This window comes from Mandrillus leucophaeus, unplaced genomic scaffold (assembly GCF_000951045.1).
Source record: "Mandrillus leucophaeus isolate KB7577 unplaced genomic scaffold, Mleu.le_1.0 Scaffold115, whole genome shotgun sequence".
NCBI lineage: Eukaryota > Metazoa > Chordata > Mammalia > Primates > Cercopithecidae > Mandrillus > Mandrillus leucophaeus.
The window spans coordinates 1,095,942-1,118,860 of NW_012099765.1; the positions used below are offsets into that span (position 1 = coordinate 1,095,942).

Genomic DNA, 22,919 nt, shown 5'->3' on the forward strand with positions numbered 1-22,919 from the left:
ATTTTTATTTTTAATATCCCTTAGTATGTTCTATATACAACCAATTTTTCTTATCATTTTGCAGTTGCTGCAGTTCCAGTACAAGGTTGAATGAAACAGGTAAGAATAGACCAGGTTTATTTTTATGAAAGGGTATTGAGTTTTTCATATATGTTTTCTACAATTAAGATGATAATGTAACTTTTGTTTTTGATTTGTTGATATGGTAAATTATATTGTTTGCCTTTGTTCATATTTACTCAAAGTTCAATTCCTGGGTTAGAGCCCTCTTGGTCACAATATATTATTCTTTTTATATACTGCTGGATTTTTTGTTTTGTTTTGTTTTTTTGCAGTGTTCTGTTAAGGACTTTTGTGTTTTAGTTAATGAAAGATGTTTGTTCATCCTTTACGTTTTTGTGATATCTTTCCCTGATTTTGGTATCAAGGTAATTCTGGCTTCATAAAATTAGCTGAACAGTGTTTCTTCTCACTCTATTTGCTAAAAGGACTTATTATATTTTTGGTGTCAATTGGTACATTTTATCCTTAAGTATTGAATTGGCAGGTATAGTTCTCTGGACCTAGAGTGTTGTGTTTTGTTTGTGGACAGGTTTTTTATTGTGATATCAATATCCCTAATAGACATTTGACTATTTTGATTTCTTCTTGTACCAGTTATTATCTGTGTGTTATGGTTTATCTCCACCAAACTCATGTGAAATTTGATCCCCAATGGGTTGAAAGGCGAGGCTTAAGGGGAGAGGTTTTGGTTCTGGGACTAGATCTGTTATCAGTGACTTGGTGCTGTTCTCTCCATAGTGAATGAGTCTTGCTTTCATGAGACTGGGTTAGTTCTCAAAGGAATAGAGTAGTTCTTAAGAGACTGGGTGGTTATAAAGCCAGGGCGTCCCTCAGGTTTGCCTCTGTTGGCATGTGTCTACCTCCCATTTGACCTTGTTCACCATATTGTGAGGCAGTGCAAAAGCCCTCACTGGAAGCCAGGGTCATGTCCTTGAACTTCTCAGCCTTCAGAACCTTGAGCTAAATAAACCTCTTTTTTATAAATTACCCAGTCTCAAATATTCTTTTATAGCAACACAAAATAGACTAAGACAATGTGTGAATTTGTTTCTCAATTCATAAGTGAATTGAGGTTATAATAATAATATACTGCTCATAAAGCTGTTGTGAAGATCACATGAGTTCATACATTATAAAAACTTAAAGGAAGATAGGCCATAGGGTAAACACACCCATGGGCAAATGTTAGCTATTAAAATACAACACTTATTATCACAGACTGAAGTGAGAGAAAGCTATACAGCATAGCTTATTATTCTAGTTAGATCCTGAGAAGTAATAAGTGTAACAAAAACAAGAAGCTATTTAAAATCTATTGAGCTTGTGATATGTCCCTGGCTCAACAACAAATTGGCTTTCTAATAATCCCAATGGAATGTCAATGAAAATTAAATTGTTAGAGACATTTTAAATAAATAAATTAAAAGTTTGAAGGTCCGGAATATGTAGAAATTTAATATGCCCTTTATATTTCCTGTTCTTAATTTAGAAAGATACATATTGCCAAACCGTGGAGTTTCACACATATTAGGACTTTGGACAAGGAATTATATACTAAATGCTAAAGAACAGTATTTTTTATGAACAGTAAGAATGTTTGGGTTACTAACAGAAAGGCATGTCAAAGTGACTTAAAAAGTGATGGAACAGATTTGTGCACACAACTAGAAGTTGAGTTCCTGTTGGCTCTAAAGTTGTTTAATCCAAAAGTGCATTGATTTCTTCAAACATCTAGTTTCTTTCTTTGTCTCCAAATTGTCATATTCATCTTAAAACTGGATCCTAACTCATTTCTTCATCAATGAACAATTTTCCCCCCATTCAGTTTCATTGGCCAAGTGTAAGAAAATACGCTGTTCTTGAGCCAGTGACTCTCAGCAAGTGTACATCATGCCCTAATTGGCTCAGGTGTGGGTTTATTAACCAATTACTTCCAGTATGATGCTATTACCATGATAGGCTTAGACTCAACAAGGTCTGCTGCCCAACATGAAATCAATTCCCTAAATTATATTGTACTTCGCAATGGAATAAAGGTGGAATGGATGCTGTGATATCACTTACAATATCCATTAATCTTACGATGGCAGACACTATTATTTCCCCCATATTCCCTTGTTTTCTTCTTTTTAAGTAAAAGAATCTTCAGATTTTTAGTCATGTACATGGCGATTTCACATAGACACTCTATTTTCCAGTCTTCCAGTCTCATTTGCAGTAAGCTCTGGCCATATGGTTACTTTCTAGTCAAAGACACGTCATGTTCAGCTTCCAAGGTATGTCCTTAAATAGGGAACATATTGTCCTCATTCTTCTCTGCTCCTGAAGTTTGAATGTCAATTTAATGGCTAAAGCTTGAGTTATTGTCTTGGACTATGTTGTGAATGGTGGAGCAACAGGGAGCCTAGTGCCCGATAACATGGAGCTCACATCTAGCCCTGGAACACTTAGCTGCAGACTTCATTTTCATGAGGGATAGAAACAAAGTTATATTTTAGTCTAGCAACTATTTGCTTCAGGTGTTTGGCATTCATGGAAAAGTCTCATCCTAACTTATATGTAATTATTTTATTGAATACTGTTGCATACATTATATGATTGTGCTTTAAAAGTCTCATGGTTACAGTATACATTGATTAGGACCAATATTTGGGAGTGTGCATCTCAAAGCTCTGTATCCATAGTTTAGTAACCTCCTGTAGTTTTGTTAGCATGAAAACAACTTCTGACTCTCCTTATGGGAGATACCTGTAGGCCATTATCTGCTAAATCTTTCTTAAATATGTGATCTATATTAGCCTACATTATTTGTATATTAATACTTGCCAAAGCCACAACAAAACATGATGTTTATAAGTAGGATGATTTTCTGTTATCAAAACTGAATGATAGCTATAGGAAACCAGTGAGTACCATTAATTTACTCTGTTCAAGTCTTCGCACTTATGTTCTTTCAGACTCGTTCATCAATTTCACTTTAGTTTATCTCAGTTTCTATTTTTGGCACCTGTGAGCTATGGATGCTTCTTGTTTGTTTGCTCATCTCTCCCCAACCCTCCCTACTCAGTCCCTCAGGAATAGTGAGACTAGAGAAATTCATCTTCCCCTACCACGAAAACATTTATCTGGAGCCTAACATACCTGATCTTTATCTTCTAAAGTTAGAAAATTCAGTTACTTTGGTGACAACTTGGGGATGAGGTAGGTTCTCCAAGTTTAGCAGAGTAGAAAACTATCTAAAATACTTTTGTTCAGGGTGTCCAGACATTTAATAAAACATTTTTTACCCACAGAAAATGTGGTCCCTTAGAGGAGAGGCAAGGTCCTGAGCCAAACTTTATAATGTACGTTCCCAGGAGGGAGAGCGAGGGAAATTCAGTCCACCTCTCTGCCTGCCTGCTTGCCTGTCTGAGGAGTTGCAGTGCAGAGTATCATTGCAGCGCCTTTTCAGGGAGTAGCGTGCCGCACTGGTTCAGGGGCTTTGTCTTTATTCACAACACATTCATGTGCCTCAGCATGGGGGGAGCTGCACTGTTGCCTGCCAGCCTGTCCTCTTTGACTGCCGAATGAACCAAAGGATAACTCTCCATTCGTGAGAGAGAGTGAGCTACAGAGGAAGAAAGACCACGCAAAAAGGAGGGGGAGAGACGGGGGGAAAAGGATGTTCTCCGGCTCACTCCTACATTAGGTCTCTGTGCAAAGGCAGAGGCTGTGGGAGCAGCATCAAGCAAGCCTTCGGGCAGTGATTCTAACTATTGCCCATGAACACCGTAGCCAGGACGACTTTGACGAGGCAATTTATTACTTATGCATAGAACAGTAGCTGTGCTGAAACTGGGAGCACAGACACCCCCTTGTTTTCTAATTTAGAGACTTGCATCTTTTTGACACTCAACACTATCAAGACACTCTGCTACTACAGGTAAGATGCAGTTAAGATTTATCTATTTGTGACATCATTACACTTTAACACACTTTAAACTATGAATACTTTTTTATATTATGCCTGGTCTATGTTGAACTGCATTTTTCCCCTTCATATTAGTCTCTCTTCAAGTAAATAATTTCATTTAAAAAAACTGTCATTAAATGAAGGTACCACTACTAAATCTTTGCTAAGAGGAATCTACATAATTATATTTCCATGAGCTCTGAGTTCACAGTTAGGAACTTGAACTTAAACTGGGATCTGGGATGCATTTCATAATATGTATATATTTTTTAAATGTGCTGAATTATTCACTATTATTTGGATAAGCCAAAATTCTTCTCTTGCTACAGTACTGTGCTGTATATATGTTTAGTGGCTGTTTTTTGTTTTTTTTTTTAAACCTTATAGTTTGGGGAAACTAATGATGAGGCACATAACTTGTGGAGTTTGATCAAATCATTACCATGTGGGGTAATCTACTCAGTCAGAAAGATATGCTGCTCTAGCCTTTACTGAGAAGATGTTATCTTGTGTACATACATATATCATTAATAGGTAGCATGAACATGTGAAATATTTGTAAGACTAAGAGAAAATGCACGGATAATGGTAATTCACATGCTATATGATATCATTGAGTCTCAAGTTAGCTTTACATAAAAATTACAAAATTACCTTTGTGTTTATAACTGGTCTCCATCTTCATCTGTCAGTTTTTACAAAATAAAATTAGCTTTCATCTGAGGTCACTTGGAGTTGTTGATATGGCTGGGAAAACTGTAATCACAGAAACATATTAAGAATGTGTTGAAAGTCTGTAGAGAATATAGGAGTAATGTTATCAACAGGTTTGTGCAATTTTCCTCTTCTCTGTTTTGATAAGAGCATCTCACTTGAAACTTGGATTGCATTCTGCTGTCCCAGTCAGGGTCCCCATGACTTGGAAGTATAATTACATTGTTGTCTGTGATCAAAGCAAAAAGCTAGAAAGATTTAATAATAAAGTCTTCTTTCCTTGACATTTTAACTTAAATTTACTCAAACTAATATATGTATTTTTCTATCCATGTGTGTCTGAGATGTTCTTTCTATTAACCGTATTTTATATAAGAGCTGCTCCTATTTGAATTCCTACACACGAACTATTTAAATGCTGATAATTGGGCATCATTAGATTGACACTTGGGTAGCTAATGGCTTTAACTTTGAGGTACAATAAAATATGTAGCATAAGATTAAAGTAGCTCCTAGCAGAGTACATGTTTAACAGTGAGGTATTGTGAAAATAGAACCATTTGCATTTAAAAATACATAATTCATTGGAAGACTTGTGATTCTTGTTCTTGTGCTTGACTTATTTCATTTCCAATTTCACTTACAAAAGGTTTAAGTCCTTGGGGAATGTATGTAAAATATTCATTTGACTGAGGGTGTGAAAATTAAAGGAGGAATGAATTATTACTACAGTGACTTTTTTAGGACTTTTTGAAAGTTAGTAACTGGCATGAATGTAAAAAATTAGTTTGAGAATGTCTCTTAGGGTATACCAAAAAAAGCAAGAAAACGTTGATGTGAAATGTATGTCAATATGTGAAATTACTCAGAAGAAGAAAGTGAATGATAATAGAAAAGATAGAAGTTTTACAGTCTGTAAAAGGAGGAATATTTTCAGTAAACATGAACTCTATACTCTTCCTTTTATGACTGGCAGGAAAACAAGGTATCAAGAATAGTATTTCTCCAACATGAATGAAATCCCAGTGGTCATATATGAGGTGCAAAAATAAATGTTCTTTTTACTTAGTTACTAAATTTGAATATGCAATTACCGAAATTATATCTTGCATGAAAGATTTGTTGAAGTTATAAAGTTAGAAAAGTCACTGACAAAGTATTTCAAAGTTTATTAATATTCATATTTTTTATTCATATGATTTATATGTTTTCCTTTCTTCCTAAGGAATGCATATACTCAACACAGTGGTATATGTGCTTTGTTTTGAAACTTTTCAACATTAGTTTTAAAATTACTTACTAAAAATTGTTCAGACCAGTCATCTCATTTCTCCAAAAAGAGACATGTTCTAGATTTTCTTCTTGGATATACTACAAAAACACTAACTTTATATTTATGCACATTAAAGCAATATGCATTATTTAATGATTTATAAACATCCAGTATTATGTTTATTTCTCCAAATTCTCTATTTTTCCCACTGTCAGAACTTTACAAATGTCTGATAAGAGTAAATTCATTATTACTATAATTTTCAGGGTCTTGGAGTTGTAAACTATTTTAGACAGAATCTTTAAAAAATTATTGGAGTAGTCATCTGATTAATAATACTTTTAAGTACTTTTTCAACAATTGCCTGATATATTTTGTCAGGAATATGTCCCTGCTCTCAATTTCTTTAGAGCTTCAACTTTTCAACTAGAGAAAGTTTGGAAAACTTTTCTTTCAATGTCACTTTGTATTTCAAGTAGATCAGAAGTTGTAAGCTTATCCGGATCTTTAATAATGTCAGATTAGATAACACCGTTATTGTAACACTCTTTTTGACATTGTGGAGTTTTCATGTGATGTAGAAGGTATTAGCTAAGATGCAATTTGGTTAAGTTAGTTTTGAGGCTTTGGCTGATGTAACAAAAGTTAAAAACAAAATATTTCATTTCCCTGTTATCTGAGAGGGATACAAACTCTGTCCTCTGCAAGCATACTACATCAATTATTTATAATTTGTTGAAATAGATTTTGTTTTCATTGATGTGGCATTGGTCTACTGAAATGTTTCTTCTTGATTTTCAACAGGAATTTTATTTTTATATTTCTGGGGGTATGACATGAGTCTTTCATTGGAATCATGAACAGTTCCTTTGACAGTCTCAACAATATAAAAAAAAGACTGTAATCCCCAGTCCTTTTTCATGATGATATTAATATTGAAGCATGAATAGAAATAGCTACAACTAAAAATTCTGAAATAACAAGCAAGAATAAGTAATGAGAGACCTCCAGCTAGTTTTCTGGCTCAGTTACTTCACTTAAATATCTTCTTAGACTGTGGTGTGGATCCTGGAAATCAAAGCTTCTTGTTGATCTCAGTGACATAGAACTGGCAAGAAGCAGCTTCCTCATGCTGCCCGTAGGCACCAGTCAACACTGACCCTTAAGAAGAATTTTTTGGACTGAAATAATTGTTGTATTTTAAGTTATCTACAAATAAAATACAATAGCCTGTTCAAGTAAGTTAAGAATTATCATAATGGTAAAATGCTGATTGGCTGTTTTGAAAGCAGTTGCAGTATACATTTTAAAGGTCATATTTCAAAAGACTGAAATAGCCATAAACTTTCAAGGGTGAAACTATTTAATCTCTGTATTGTTTTTATAAAATCAATAATATTTCAATACACAATTACACAATCATCTTTAAAAATATAGTAATAGGTGTATCCTCCTTCAAGGAGTGCTGGGACAGTAATACCTGTTTATTCAATAAAATGCTAACTTGAAAAGTTTATTATTAGCTTAAGAAGTATTTTTCCCAGAAAGCTAGTCAAAATTGTTTTTAAAGAACAACTTTATTGAAATGCATTAAATACCATTAATTTTCTAAAAACATTGATTCACAACTAGTTAGAAATCTAACCACCAGGCAAAGTGAGGTTTATTTGCAACCACAATTACAGGAGTGTATGTGTGAACTTACAAATGGAAACAATCCTAATTTTAAAACATAACATCCGTTCATTTACTTTCCTAAAACCATGTAAATGCAAAATGGCAACACCGTCTTAGCTTATACGTTAGTTCTAATGTGATTATAATAGTAGGATACATAACAGCAAAGGAACATGCTCATATAGAGAAAGGTTAAATTGTTAATTTTGTAGTGTATGAAAAGTCAGAGATTAAAGAGTCTTCCCTTATGTGAACTTTCTTTATTAGATTAAAGGGTTCCTGACATTTCAGAAAAGTTCTGTTCAAATTAGCTTCCAGTGTTTTTTTTTAATCTGCACAGGCAAATATTACATGCTTTAAGGTTGCTCTTAGAAGGTAACAGCTTCCAATTAATTAGTTTCTGCTGACAGATAAATACAAATCATAGGGTACTAATAAAGAAGTTAATTCAATTCCTACAAGAGAAGACTAGGATCTATATCATCTTTTAAGTATTATTTTAAAAATACTAAACATTAGACAATTATATAAAGAAGGCAAATTTCTACTTGTGATTAAAAGAGATTATATTAACACCTCAAAAGAGAGTATGTAATTTTCAATGTGTTTAATAAACACAAAGTATGAATTCAGGTACTTTCAAATTGATATTATCTCAAAGATTCTTTTTTTGTAATATAAACATTAATTTTTCACAGATAATATTATAAGTTGTCCTATAATTCAGTTTGTTATTATTTTGTTCAAATAATAATCAGAATATTGTGTGAAGCAAAGGAAAGAAATACGACAAGTTTTTTAGTAAAACTGCTTGAGTCAAAAATACCATTTTTACAGCCCTATTTGCTGCAATAAATTCCAAGTCATATGTTAAGAATACATTTCTTATCATCTGGAGCACCTATAGGATGTCATCACCATATCTTCCCTTTAAAAACCGAGGTCTTCTAAATGATGATTCAGTTCCAACTGAAAACATGTGGTGAGTCCAGATGTTCAAACGCAATCACTCCCCAAAGGCTTACAGTTACAGGTTGATTCAAGAATGGCTATGTATAAATATACACATCAGAACCCTAATTTAAAATTAGAACACAGGCTGTGAAGTGCATAAAAATGGTAAGAGACCACAGTTGGCTGTGTAAATTCCTTGTTCAAATGAAAATGCATTCTCTGCCCCATCAATGTGGCACATCTGGTAGAGTCAATAAATTCTTACAAAAGTTTTAATATATATGTAAAAGAATAGATAATATGACAATATTATATGAATGAGAAGTATGGTTTGCTTAGTAACCTTATTTTAAAGAAATGTTGAATAGCATTGGTCTGGTCTGGAAGTTTCAGGGTTCAAAGTGTTTAAAATGATTAATTCCTCTAGTAATTTACAGTGATTAAGGCATAATGAAAAAAAGTTGATTACAGGAATAATAACTTAATTGTTTTTATTTCTTAACAGTTAATTCAAACCCCAAACTAACAAGAACATCAGAAAGAGAACTTTTCCCTAAGGAAAGCAACACTTGCTAACTAAGGATATTTATGATGCTTTGCTGGCTAATTTATCCAGACATATAAAACAAAAGCAAGTGGTACATGATGGAACAGTGAAAACAGCAGACAGATTTATGAACCAGAGGCAATTCTCCTGGGACTCCTCCATAATTGAGTTCTTTAAAATTATGCACTTCATTGCTTCATATTTTCCTTTTCCTTTCGATCCTCCTTTTGTAAGTCACATTTCCAAGAGTCTGAACAAGGGTAAGAAAACCCATCTTTCAGTGTTTTCTTACTTCAGAATTTATTATGCATGTTGTAATCAGATCTCCCAAACCACTCAATAACTTTCCCTCTAGTCAAAATACTGTCACCAAGCCAAAACTGTAAGGTTGAAATAAACAATAGAAACTCCCAGAATCAGTGAAGAATGCATGCTGTTTGTTTCCACCTGGATGGGAAAGAATGCATTCTGATTGCATGACAGTCATGTCAAAAGAATCAAAGTCTTACAGATTGAAAGAGTCCCCTGATTCTGATCCATTTTAGTTCAATCTATGGGCCATTCTACTTGAATTATTGAGGGAATATCTTGCAAAGATGGGGAGAAGTATAAACACATGTACCACATGTACTGCAAAACTCCACAAGGGTTAAAGATGTGTGACTAAGATAACAGATACAAAATAGTCTTCCTTATTGCTACCATAATAAATATTAGAGGTAGGGGGAGAAGAAATCAAACATATTTAACTGCTCACTCCCACTTTCAAAACGTTGGCATAGATAGGCCCTTGATCAAAGTGTAATGAGAAAAATATTGCCTGATCAAAGGGAACTTTTGTAACTAATAATTATTCCCACTGTGTCTGATGTTACTGCTACCAATACTGATTGTTTAACCATATGCTACTCTAGACACTAGATAATACATGTTATCCAATTACAAAAACTGTGTGAAATCAAAATTAGTATCCATATTTAAAAATCAGTAAATAGACTTGTTTAGATTAAACATCCTGCTCAAGGGCTCACCTGATTTCTGAAAATCAGAGCCAAAATTGAAAGACAGTTCTGTGTGTCCCCCAGATCCTATAACCACTGAGATGTAATATCAACTGATTTATTCTAGGAATCTGCGTACGACTGAGTAGAAGTTATGAATGCATGTAATACCAAGTAGAAAAACAAAAAGGAAGCAATCATAAGAATATAAGACCTAAAGGTTATTAAAAATTTACAACTAAGTTAATCAAGTTCAGTAATTCTTACTTCCAGCTATGCTCATTTTCTTTTCTCTTTTTCTTGTCTGTTTATTTTACAAGTTTGCAATATATATAGCCTTGGAAAAGTGCTGAAGCTGAACTGAGACCAATTTTCTTTATCATTCCCAGAATTTATGAAGTGGTTATTTTCAACCAAATTGTCTAAATCATGGAAATGTCAAAATATCAGTGCATGTCCTGTCATAAAAATGAAAATAGGTTCTCCTTCTTGTGGCTTAGTGCCTCTAGCCAAAAACAAAGGATCTGCTTGCTATATTTAAGTCAGCCTGGTTCACTGGCCAAAGAGTTACTGTTCCCTCAAATATAAGCAAGATTTTAAAACTGGTGCCATCTGTGCAATGTATATTGGAACATTGTATTTATCATATTTCTTCAATTAGGGTCAAAGTAATTGAGTCAATGCCAATCATCTTCAACTTAGATATTCCCACTTGAATTTCTTTGGAAATCAAGAATGCTGATTATTATGTTATTATTAACTGAATCACTCCAATTCATTCTATAAGGTCACTTTTAAAATTATAAATATAGAATTTACAGATATGTAAGACATTTAAACTACAATGTCCATCTGCTTGAAATTATATTTAAAATACACTTTTTCATGGTGGAATCTCTAAACACTTGCCCAATTAGTTCCCTGATTTAAATCTGACAATCTATAGTCCACCCTACATAAATAATGGAGGTCAAGCCTTAGAAGCCTTCATTTCTCATAAACATTCCTCAATTCTTAGAGTTGTGTGCATGTATTTTTTTTGTTTAAATAAATATGTAGATAAACAGATATATAAACAAATATGTCCATATAGAAACTGTAAGATTTACTGACTGACTTACTCAGGGAGAGTCCAAAGGCTATAATAGATACCTACATTTGACAAAGTTCAGGTTTGTCTACTTATAGCAAAATTTATAACAACAAAAGGAATTATAAAAGGGCACAAAGAAGATTTAAGATTTAAAATTAGTTCCTAAGTTTCTTAAATTTGCTGAAACTACATTTAAAGTGAATCAGTACCTAGAACAGTATGAGACATGTGCACTAAGTGTTTTGTAATCGTATCATACAACAGTTACTTGTGTATTTCAGGGCTTGCTAAGATTTGGTTGGCAAATCCTTGTGTGTGTTTAGCTTTCTTTGCTCTTTTTTGGGGGAAGAAAGTTTATATGGTTCTGCTGTTCTTGATCATTATTATCAGAATTCTTTGCTTGTAGAAGGTTTGAAGGGTTTTTAAGCTGGTTGAGTGAACAGCTACTTAACATCTACATTTTACTTAACTAAACTAGATGGAGCACTGTTACCTTCTAGTACTTGGTGCTGATTTTAACAAGGCGACAGCATCCAAAGTTCTCAGCTGTCACTGTGTTAAGAAACAAGAACCACTTAGTTACCTTTGGATTTCCTGCACCATTACTTTGGTTTTAAGGGAATCATGGAGATTAGCAGTTGGAGTTGCAGGTCACACCTGGATTTATCAAATATTCAGATCAATTATAGAAGAATGACGTTTGGCTAAGATTCATGAATGTGCATGGATCAACTGAGTGATGGCTTAAAATGTGGTTGAAAAATCAATTATAGAGCAATAAAGCAGCTTCGGAATATAACTTAAAATACCAATAAAATAGGCCGGGCGCAGTGGCTCAAGCCTGTAATCCCAGCACTTTGGGAGGCCAAGACAAGCGGATCACGAGGTCAGGAGATCGAGACCATGCTGGCTAACACGGTGAAACCCCCTCTCTACTAAAAAATACAAAAAATTAGCCAGGCGAGGTGGCAGGCGCCTGTAGTCCCAGCTACTCAGGAGGCTGAGGCAGGAGAATGACGTGAACCCGGGAGGCGGAGCTTACAGTGAGCAGAGATCGCGCCACTGCACTCTAGCCTGGGAGACAGAGTGAGACTCCATCTCAAAAAAAATAAATAAATAAATAAATAAATATCCATGATTCCATACTGATATAAATACATGCTTCAAAAAGTAAATGGGAGAATAGATGAATCTCTCATGCAAAAAAATATCCAGAAAATTCATGCAAGTGCACTGCCCTACACGAAGATGGAGCATAATAATTCTCCACCCTTTCAGTGCTGGATGCTTCTACTGACTTCTTTCCATAGGCTTCACTATTAAAAGGGGGCAGGGGGAATGGGGACTTTATAGCAGCAAAATCTGACAGGCGTTACCTCAGTCATGTGGTGACAATCAACATCAAAAGTGTATCCAGTAAAAATGAATCTGGACTCAAAGAGAAAGAGAAACTTTATTCAAAAAGATTGTCGTAACAGGGAGGTAGCTCTGATCTCAGAAATCTGCAAGTGTCTCAAAATTTAACAGTAAAAGGCTCTTCTTTAGTAGAGTAAGAAGGGATAAGCAGTATATAAGAGGAAGTTGTATGCTATGAGCTGAATTGTGCCACCATATTCATATCTTAAAATCTTCATCCCCGGGACTGTAGTTTCCCTATAACTGTAGGGGATACATTCGAAGCCCCACAGTAGATACTTTAAGTAGATACCAGATAGTACAAACCCTATATACATTGTGCATTTTTTACTCATACATAAACTGTTATCAAGTTTAGTTTATAAATTAGGCACAGTAAGAGATTTAGCAACAATAATAATAAAGTTGAACAATTATAACATTGTATTGTAACAAAAGTTATGTGAATGTGGTCACTCTCTCTCAAAATATGTTATTGTGAGCCAGGCAAGGTGGCTCACACCTGTAATCCCAGCACTTTGGGAGGCCGAGGTGGGCAGATCACCTGAGGTCAGGAGTTCAAGACCAGCCTGGCCAACATGGTGAAACTCCATCTCTCCTAAAAATATATAAATTAGTCGGGCACGGTGGCAGGCACCTGTAATCCCAGCTACTGGGGAGGCTGAGGCAGGAGAATTGCTCGAGCCCAGGAGATGGAGGTTGAAGTGAGCCGAGATCCTGCCACTGTACTACAACCTGGCCAACAGAGCAAGACTCTGTCTCAGAAAACAACAACATATGTTATTGTGCTATACCCACTTATTTTTGGACCAAAGTTATCTTGGCAACTAGAACCCCATAAACTGAAATTGTGGATTAGGTGGGACTACAGTACCTGAGAATGCGACCGTATTGGGAGATAAGGCCTTTAAAGAGGTAATTAGGTTAAATGAATTCATAGGGCTGAGCCCTCATCCAACCTGACTGGTGTTCTTGTGAGAAGAGAAAATGTGGATGCAGAGATACACCAGGGATGCACGCACGCAAAGAAAAGACACAGTGAGGATAGCAAAAAGACAACCATCTGCAAGCCAAGGAGAGAGACCTGAGAAGAAACCAAACCTGCCTACACCTTGATCTTGGACTACTCCCCGCCAGTACTAGGACAAGATAAACTTTGGTGGTTAAGTCACCCAGTCTGGTGTTTTATTACAACCACCCTAGCAAACTAATACATTGGTCAAGCAGGGGAGAAGAGTGACCAGCATGGTAAGACAGGAAATGCCTCTTGATGTAGTAAGTTGATTCTCAGGATAAACTGATAAGGGAGGCATGTTCTGCAATTTAGTGTTTTCCGAGGCTTGGAAGAAACAAAGTTGATGGGTCTGTGGAGAGGAGAGAAGCCCTACTAAGGTCTAGCCAAGACAAAGCAGAGGATGAGAAATGGGCAATGATGAACACTTGGTCAAGCGATGAGTCATGTGAAGAGTATGTACTCTTGACACAATTGATCAGCATGGCACATTACCTGTGTGGTCCTCCTCCCCACAACCTATAACTTCTGTCTAATTATGAAAAAAAATAAATAAGGCCAGGCACGGTGGCTCATGCCTGTAATCCCAGCACTTTCGGAGACTGAGGCGGGCAGATCACGAGGTCAGGAGATCGAGACCATCCTGTCTAACATGGTGAAACCTCGTGTCTACTAAAAATACAAAAAAAAATTAGCCAGGTGTGATGGAGGGCACCTGTAGTCCCAGCTACTTGGGAGGCTGAGGCAGGAGAATTGCTTGAATCCTGGAGGCGGAGCTTGCAGTGAGCCAAGATCATGCCACTGCACTCCATCCTGGGCAACAAGGTGAAAAAAAAAAAAAAAAATCAGACAAGTCTCAGTTGAGGATATTCTACAAAACATCTGATTAGCAGTCCTTAATATGGTCAGGGTCATCAAAATCAAGAAAAGTCTGAGAAACTGTCATAGTCAACAGAAGCCTAAGGAGAGATGGCTACTAAATGAGATGTGGTATCCTGGGCAGTGTCCTAGAGTGGAACAAGGCCATTAGGTTAAAACTAAGGAATTCTGATGGATATTAGCCAATGGTAATGTATTGGTATTAGTCACAATTGATATTGTAACAAATGAACCATAGTAATATAAGATATTAGAAATAGGTGGAATTGGGTGTGGGGTATAGGGTAACTCTGTACTAGATTCACAATGTTACTGTAAATCTAAATTTGTTCTAAAATTAAAAGTTGACTTTAAAATTCATAACAATAAATAAAAACAGTTAATGATTTGTAACAATAGACCATTTCAAATAAGATAGCACAAAGCCATCATTAAAAAGTTCAAATCAGCCTCGAAATACCACTGGTAATTATAAAACATGATTTAATTGCCACTTTAGAGAATCATGACTTTGGTATAAGGTAAAGTATATCTGCATTTTGAATTATATGAAATTAATGCCAAATTCTATGAAAGTAATATTTATTTGGTTTATGCAAAGTGGCAATTAATGTGTAGAGATTACAATGCTAAATTGTGTGCATTTTCTTCTAGATCATTTCTTTCTCCCAAGTCTCCAAACTTAACTTCATTTTGCCTGAATGGGATCACTAACTTCCAGGCCCTTCACAGATTCTTAGTAACTATGGTTTTGGGCACTTTTTATGAGTCCCTTAATGACCTCAATGCTAAATCTCTCTCCATATTCACCTTACCAATTGGCTTATCTGTTACTGTAATTTAAAAAATAAATCTGTATTCTTCCTCTTCCTCTACATATAACACTAAATGCAATCCATCTGATAAGTATCTTACCTTTTCCCTACACAAAATTTCAGTACAAACAAGTGCAAAGTCTATTCCATGTAACTGCTTTTTTGTTTGTTTGTTTGTATTTCACTCAGGAAAAATAAAAGTTACTTTTTTTTCTGCCTCTGGTAGTGTTCCCTACATGTGCAAAGAAATGAATGCTGACTTTTTTTTCTAAGTGCCAGGAAGCATTTTCTCATTGCCGTGTTTCCATTGATCAAAATACTTTTATGAACCATTGTCAAGTCAGGCGATCTCCCACTTAAGAAATCACCCTGCAAGGATACTGTAGAAAGAGCTTTTGTGCCTATGGACTTGAAATTTTTATTACAGTCTTCACTGGGCATTCGTATTTAATTCTGTCTTGCTTTGAATTAAAAAAAAAATTCTGCTTTCTTACGGATAATCAAAAAGAAGCAGTAAAAAGAAGGCTGAGTAGGCAAAAGATTGTCCTTTGATTTTATTTGCTATTTATCATAGTTGATGCTTGATTCACCATTAAAATCATCATTGAAATCTGATTGATTTTAAAAAAAAGGTCTCCCAAGAATAACAATGTTACTCTTCAGTGAACTTTGTTTATTGTTGGTTTCTGCTGGCAAGTTTGAATCATTACAGTTAAAGAATTATATTTTTATTAGGGTCAATAATGAGCCTTTTGGAAAACGAGTATTTTAGTAGCTTGAAAATATGATCTGTATGTATGTATTACATTTACAGTTTAATTAGGAAACTAATGAGATGTGATTGACAATCTTATTGGTGAGAAACTGGTGCAATATATTTCTATTAGAAGACTTGAGTTTTTTTTCTTCCAGCTTTGTATTCATCTAACCTCAAAGTACGGGAATTATTATATCGAACACCTGCCATCCTGGCCTTTGGAAACCATACTCTTGTAAAAATACCAAACTAATTATAGCTCATATAAGGGAGAGGTGGCAGAATCGACTATTTGAGAGTTTACCTTAGAAGAGTAAACTATGGACAGATTGTGTGACTACTAATTAGATGAAAAAAACTAATTAATAGAAAGTAAAGCTTGATTGATGCATAGAGTAATATTGTTTATTTAGCTGGATTCACATTTTTATAAGTACGTGTAGGGATATATAATATATAGATGTATATTTGTAATGTATTATGCAGTATAGCTGGTGTGTGGAAGAGACACATTTTCAGTGTCGTTAGTTTACTTGGAAAATCAGAACTATTTGCCAACTTTCTAGGCAATTTACAAGTCTAGGCAATTTACAAACTTGTTGATGTAATTATTCTCTGACACATATTATTTCTTTTAGTACCAGTGTACTTCTCATGATTTATAGTGAATTCATATTTAAGGCATTTTCCACACTTACCTTCCAACTGTCTGAGTCTCGTTCCCACGAGCATCATAAATTCTAATGATAATCCTATCAAATGCAGAGCTTGAGATGACAGAGTGAATCACAACTTCCTTGGGTTGTTATAAATAAAACCAACATCCTATTGTTACATTTCATTTTAGTATTATTCAGCCAAGTTCCATTGTTTATTTTAAAAAATTGTATTTTAAATCTTGTAAATATGTGGCTTTAAGGTGAATTTTTCATTTTCCTGCTGAAAGCCAGCAATCTTCTTTAGACTATAAAGCCTGAATCAGAAATAGGAGTAAATACATGAGTATTCACTTACTAATGCAATAAGTAATGAAAAAAAAAGTAATAAACACAGCTACGATGTACCAGACATTGGGTTAAGTGGTTTAACATATTATTGTTTTCCATCCTCTTAATAATTCTGTGAGTTATTCTTGTCATCGCTTTAATAATTAAGGGTAGAGGCCAAGATGTTTAATAATTTGCCCAAAGATACAGATATAATGAGTGCTGACCTTGGATTTGAACCTAGGTTAGCCTGACTCCAAAGTCATACCTTTTATTACTTTTCTGGGCTAAAAGTTAATTCCCTGTGAATCAATAATACTTTCCCTGTAAAAGAAGGGAAACTAATGAAAAGGGTGTGGAAATTAATTTGAAGTTAAATTAAGCTCATCATTAAAAAAAAATGTTGATTCATAGTTTCTGCAATAGATAACCCAATACTGTGATTATTCTAATAAATTTTTTCCCAAAATGAAATAGTGGTATATTTCTCCTCTTAAAGTTGAGATGGAAAATTTAAATATCATGTATTAGAAAAAAAGCAGTGGTCAATTTTTTCGATTAGACACTATATATATGTGTGTGTGTATATATATTTTTATATAATATATTATATATAATTGTATATATATATTAGTCATACCAGTGGTGGAATTTTTTTTTGTATAGTGGTTGCTTTAGATCACTAGCTATTCAGGATGAGGCAGGCAAATTAGAAGAGGAAGTAGCAGAGAAGTTCAATTAAAGGAAGGCTGAACCAACTGAAGATCAATCTACAGTGAAGACTAAGAGCTCTGAGTAGGTAATGTAAATCAATATAAAGTATGATTGGACTGTGAAAGGTGTGATTTTTCAAGCTACTTTTTAGGAAACCGTCGATTGTATAAATTAACATCCATGAATTTCTTTGTAAGAATTTTACAGGTAGCATATTCTGAACTTCTCTGCACATCTTGCCCATTTAAATCCCACATGTCCCAAACATCATGTTGCGTAAACTTTCGTAACAAGTTTTCGGGTCCAACGAACATGTGAGCACCTGTTATGTGCAAAGTAAAATCCTTTGCACAATATAATAGTGGACAATCATTTAGCACAGTGACTATTAGCCCATGGTCAGTTACATTCATGCATCACCCAGTGTTGAGTAAATTATTGGAAATCTGTAAATGGATCATGTTACTACACAGGTGAGTGGTAAAATAACCCAAATACCAGATGTTATAGAGTCCCTTCCCTACCTAGTCTTTGTGGATGCATGAGCTTAAGTTGTATCTCAGCTGTAGTTTGAAAGATGATAGCGCTAAAGCACCCTTTATCTCTAACCTTTGCCTGGTTCTCCAACAGAAATTCATTTCAGACCTAACAGCCGTTATTTAAGAAAAGAATCTCTGAAAAAAACTTTCAGAAAATAGACTTGGAGTTCTGGGTTTGACTCACTGTTTAACAATGGGCAGGATTCAGTTTCTTCCTTTTTAATATAGGATTAATAATTGGACTTACCTTATAATTTAAAGTGAGAATTGAATGGGAGTATGTGAAATGTTTGCAGCACTCAGTGCCTTGAATATAAATGTCCACAAAACTTCTTATTAGGCTGTCTTTGAATAGTGTGACTGGTTTTTAGTGTTTAATTGAACAGACTGATGAATTGATTAGGTCAATGATTCACAAAGAAATAAAATGATCTGACCCCTTAACATATCAGAAACACACACACTCATTTTATTTTGAATGTGAAATCTTAAAGATACTAAATGAATTCAAATTCATGAGACCTCAATAGTTGACAAACCTTAGAAAACTGAGATCAGCTTCTTTTTCATAGAATATGAAATAGGAAAATAAATCATGTTTCCATCTTGAGTAGTACTGTAGAAGGCATTTGTCTTTGTTATTAAATATGATTCTTGGAAAATTATACAATGTCCATAGTTTTCTTTTGGCGATAGTTAAGGCATTGAGTGAAAAAGTAGGGATACACGAACATAACATATCTATTCCAAATATCAGGATCCTAAAACCATGAGAACACTAAGTATCTTTTAATAGATATGAAAAGCACATTTTCCCTCCATTTAAAGTCTCTTCGCATACACTACGATTTTTATATCTCCAGAAGAAGTGCACATGTTTCCATGTTGTCATGCCATTAAAAAGTTGAAAATCATAAAAGAATGGGAGTTAGATACACTCCTCTCTAGTAAGGCATCTTTATCAGGGGCAGACTATTGTTCTGGGTTCTGTCTATGGATGGACCAAGGGTCCATATGCTGTTTTAAATTGTATGGATATTTGATGGATTTGTATACATGTGCATTTTGTGCTTTTCAGCTTTTACCATGTTTTGAGAGAGTATAACTTTAGCACTTAAGCATAACTGTTGTAAAGAATCTTCCCACAATGTCAGTATTGAAAGTAATGACAAAAACTACAATTACGTTTGCACCAACCTAACAATTGAGATTGTTTGCCAAAATTCTTTCTCCTTTGATTTCATTTCTTCAGATCCATAATATCCTTCTGCAATCCCTTTCAAATTCAAAACTTCTGGATCATTTCACTGTAAGTAATTCACAAATATCTCTCAAGTTTTCTCTCAAGCATCATCAAGGAGCTAAGCATTACTAACTGGAGCAGACCCAATTGTTCAAAAACTCAATAGCTCCTCTTGTTTTTCAAACATACATTCTTCATTGTTATTAATGAAAAAACTAAATGATTCATGGTAGTGTTTCTCACACACTTCTTAAAAGAATTAGTCTTTCTTAAGTTGTGATGATTATTAATTTGTCCCATAATAAAATGGGATGATGGTGTAAAGGTGAAGTTTTATTAACAACACTGGAATTGCTTGAACGAGATTCATTATGTTGAAGGCCAAATGAAAACAAATTTACTTTTTCAGCTGGATGACTTTTTAAACAAAAGAAATACATGTTTGTTACACATTTTTCTAAACAATTCAAGCAATACAGGGATTAAATATGGGTTAGAGCAGACAGAATGGGTTACTTGAATGAAATTGGGACTAGTTCAAATACTAGTCTGGATGTGCTGTATTAGTTAGCTCTTGCTCTTGCTAGTCACCCAAAAGTTAGTATCTTTTTTTTCTCCTCACAATTGTATACATTGGTTGGTTGTTTCTGTGGATCTGCTTGTGATGGCTGAGAAACTTGTGCTTGCTCATTTATCAGTGGTCACTTGGTCGATCAGTCAGAAGCTGACTGGTCTCGGATAATGTCAGCTGGGATGACTCAGTTCTGCCCCACACAGTTTCCCATCCTCTAGCAGGCTAACACAGACATGATCTCATGGCAATAGCAGGTATCTCAAAGAAATATAAATATGCAAGAGCTTTGTGAAACCACTGCTGGCATGGGTTCTTTTTATGGCCCAATTGACTGGAGCAATTTACATGGTCAAACTAGCTTCAATGTGGAGAGGTCATTAATTGAAGTCATCAATGCAATTAAATTATACCAATCAAGTTAATGCTGTTGTAGCCACATTAGCATTAGCAACAGTATCAGAGAATTGACCCACACTACAGATGTTTATCTCTCTGCTATCATAGTCATTCGTGGATACCTGATGAAGGCTGCATCTCAATTCAAGACAATACAAATAATCGTTTTGTTTCTTTTTAATGATTGGAAACAAATTTCTCTGTGTGGTGAAATGGATTATGGTTTTATATATGATATATATATATTTCATTGAACACTATGTAGCTATAAAAAGTAATTAGGAAGCAGTGTGCTGACATCCAAATATATGTTGGATGTATTTTTTAGGAAGATGCATAAAAGGATGAATATGTTAGTACTGGCATAAGAACGAAGAGGAAAAAGAATATACAGACACACATGCATAGTATAGAGTCTCTAGAAATCTTAAGAGAAAAAAGGAAAAATATTGATATGGGTATAACTTGCAAGAAAGCAGTTAGAAAAGGAAGTCTTTTCAGAGAATATCTTTTTATGCTTTTTGAAGTTTGAACCAAATAGTATTATTGATAAACAAATAAGTAAACAAATACATTATTAAATTATTAAAACAAAAATAATCATAAAAAGTAAAAGCAAAAAGGCATGGAATATTACCAGGTATCTGTACTCTCTTACTGGTCTACCTCTTGCTGGTTATGATAACTCAGTCAATTTTAATAAACTACCTGAGCTAGGGTTTTTCTTTCCAGAAGTTAAGGATAGCAGTATCTCGCCCACATAATTGGTGTGCAATTTAAATGGGAAAATCCATATAATGCACTTAACTGGTGTTTGACACATAGTAACTGCTTAATAAGATTTCAGTATTTCTGTCAGCACTATTCATTTCATTATTTAATCATAGGAAACGTACTGCAAAGGAACTAAGATACAAGTCAAACTGGATTTCCACTGGAAATGTTTTGCTAGGTCATTTTGTCTTTCTCTTTCTTTATTAATGCCTTACTTTTAGTGTCATCTTTGCTCTCTTTCTAGCCTCTTCCCAGTTTTACATGACTGAAAGGTCAAAATCAACAATTAAAATGTGGAATTACAGTAACCATGTTAATATCATGCTAGAAGTCTCAGTTGTTCCTTTCATACGTTAGTTGCGTGAAACAAATGAAATTACATCATTAATGAGAAACTTCTCCTGGTAGGAAATCAGTAAGATGATGTGTAAGTTCCCCAGTGAAGAGAATTGTTTATTTATTTATTTATTTTTATTTGCTTGTCTGTTTGGTTTTGGCCTTGGTGGTGTCAGATATTGCAAATGCTAGATAATAATGTGATCTCCTTTACTGAAGACACGTTGTTAATTTTTTATATAAGCAGACACATCGACTTTTTATCTTAAAGCCTGTGCTTTGGGGATCTTGTTTAATTAATCTGGAGAAGGTTTTGGTTTTTGTGGTTGTTGCTTTATTTTAAATAATAAAAAATACCTTTTCTCTCCACTCAATTGAACATAGATTTAATACTATTAGCATCAAGAAATTCATGTAGTATCAGTGTGATATCAAAGAAAATATTTATGCTTTTAGAGATACCAAATTTAAATACCAATTTATTTTTAGCTTTTCAAAGTTTTATGGGGGGAAAGGGCAAAAATTCCATGACTAGGATTTGCTCAAATTAATACTATTTCAACTCAACCACACACAAAACAAAAAAGTCAGAAAAATAAGTGTCTCCATTCATTGGGCTGCTCTAAAGATACTATTATAAACTAGGTAGCTTATAAACAACAGAAATTTATTTCTCACAGTTCTGAAGTCCAGAAAGTTCAAGATCAAGGCTCCAGTGGATTTGGTATCTGTTGAGGGTCAGTTTACTGGTTCCTAAGTGGTGTTTTTTTAAATATAGAAGAATTCTGTACTCAGATTACTTCACAAGTATCATCCTCCTCTGACCTTCGAAAAGCTCAACTCTGAAATTTTACCCAACATTTTAGGGATGTGACTTGTATAAGAAAGCCATCTTTAGAGCATTTGTCATATAAGCCCACTGAAAGGAAAAGCTTGGTTCTACATTTGCCAGTTGGCAGAAGCGTGTACATTTATTTACTTAATGTTCAAGTAAAATAGTAAAAAAAAGGAAAAAAAAACACTCAAGCTAAATTCTGGCTTTATTGAATTTATTTCAGTTTTTTCAAAAATGCCTTTTCTTTGGCCTCTGTGCCTTTATACATCTTGTACTCTCTGCCAGAATATGCTGGATTTGGCTGGGTCCTATCACAGCTTCTTCACACATGCTTCAGCAGAACTTCCCTAACTACACTTTCTATACCCC

At 34.5% G+C, this 22,919-nt stretch overlaps 1 long non-coding RNA gene across 1 annotated transcript in view; it reads left to right on the plus strand.

Moving 5' to 3' along the window:
• Positions 1-3,490: 3,490 nt before the first annotated feature.
• The window catches only part of LOC105552222, a 199,930-nt gene continuing 180,501 nt past the window's right edge, over positions 3,491-22,919 (plus strand). Inside the window, exon 1 of the long non-coding RNA XR_001007966.1 lies at positions 3,491-3,985. This is a non-coding gene — a long non-coding RNA (uncharacterized LOC105552222). The remainder of the gene's footprint in view (positions 3,986-22,919) is intronic.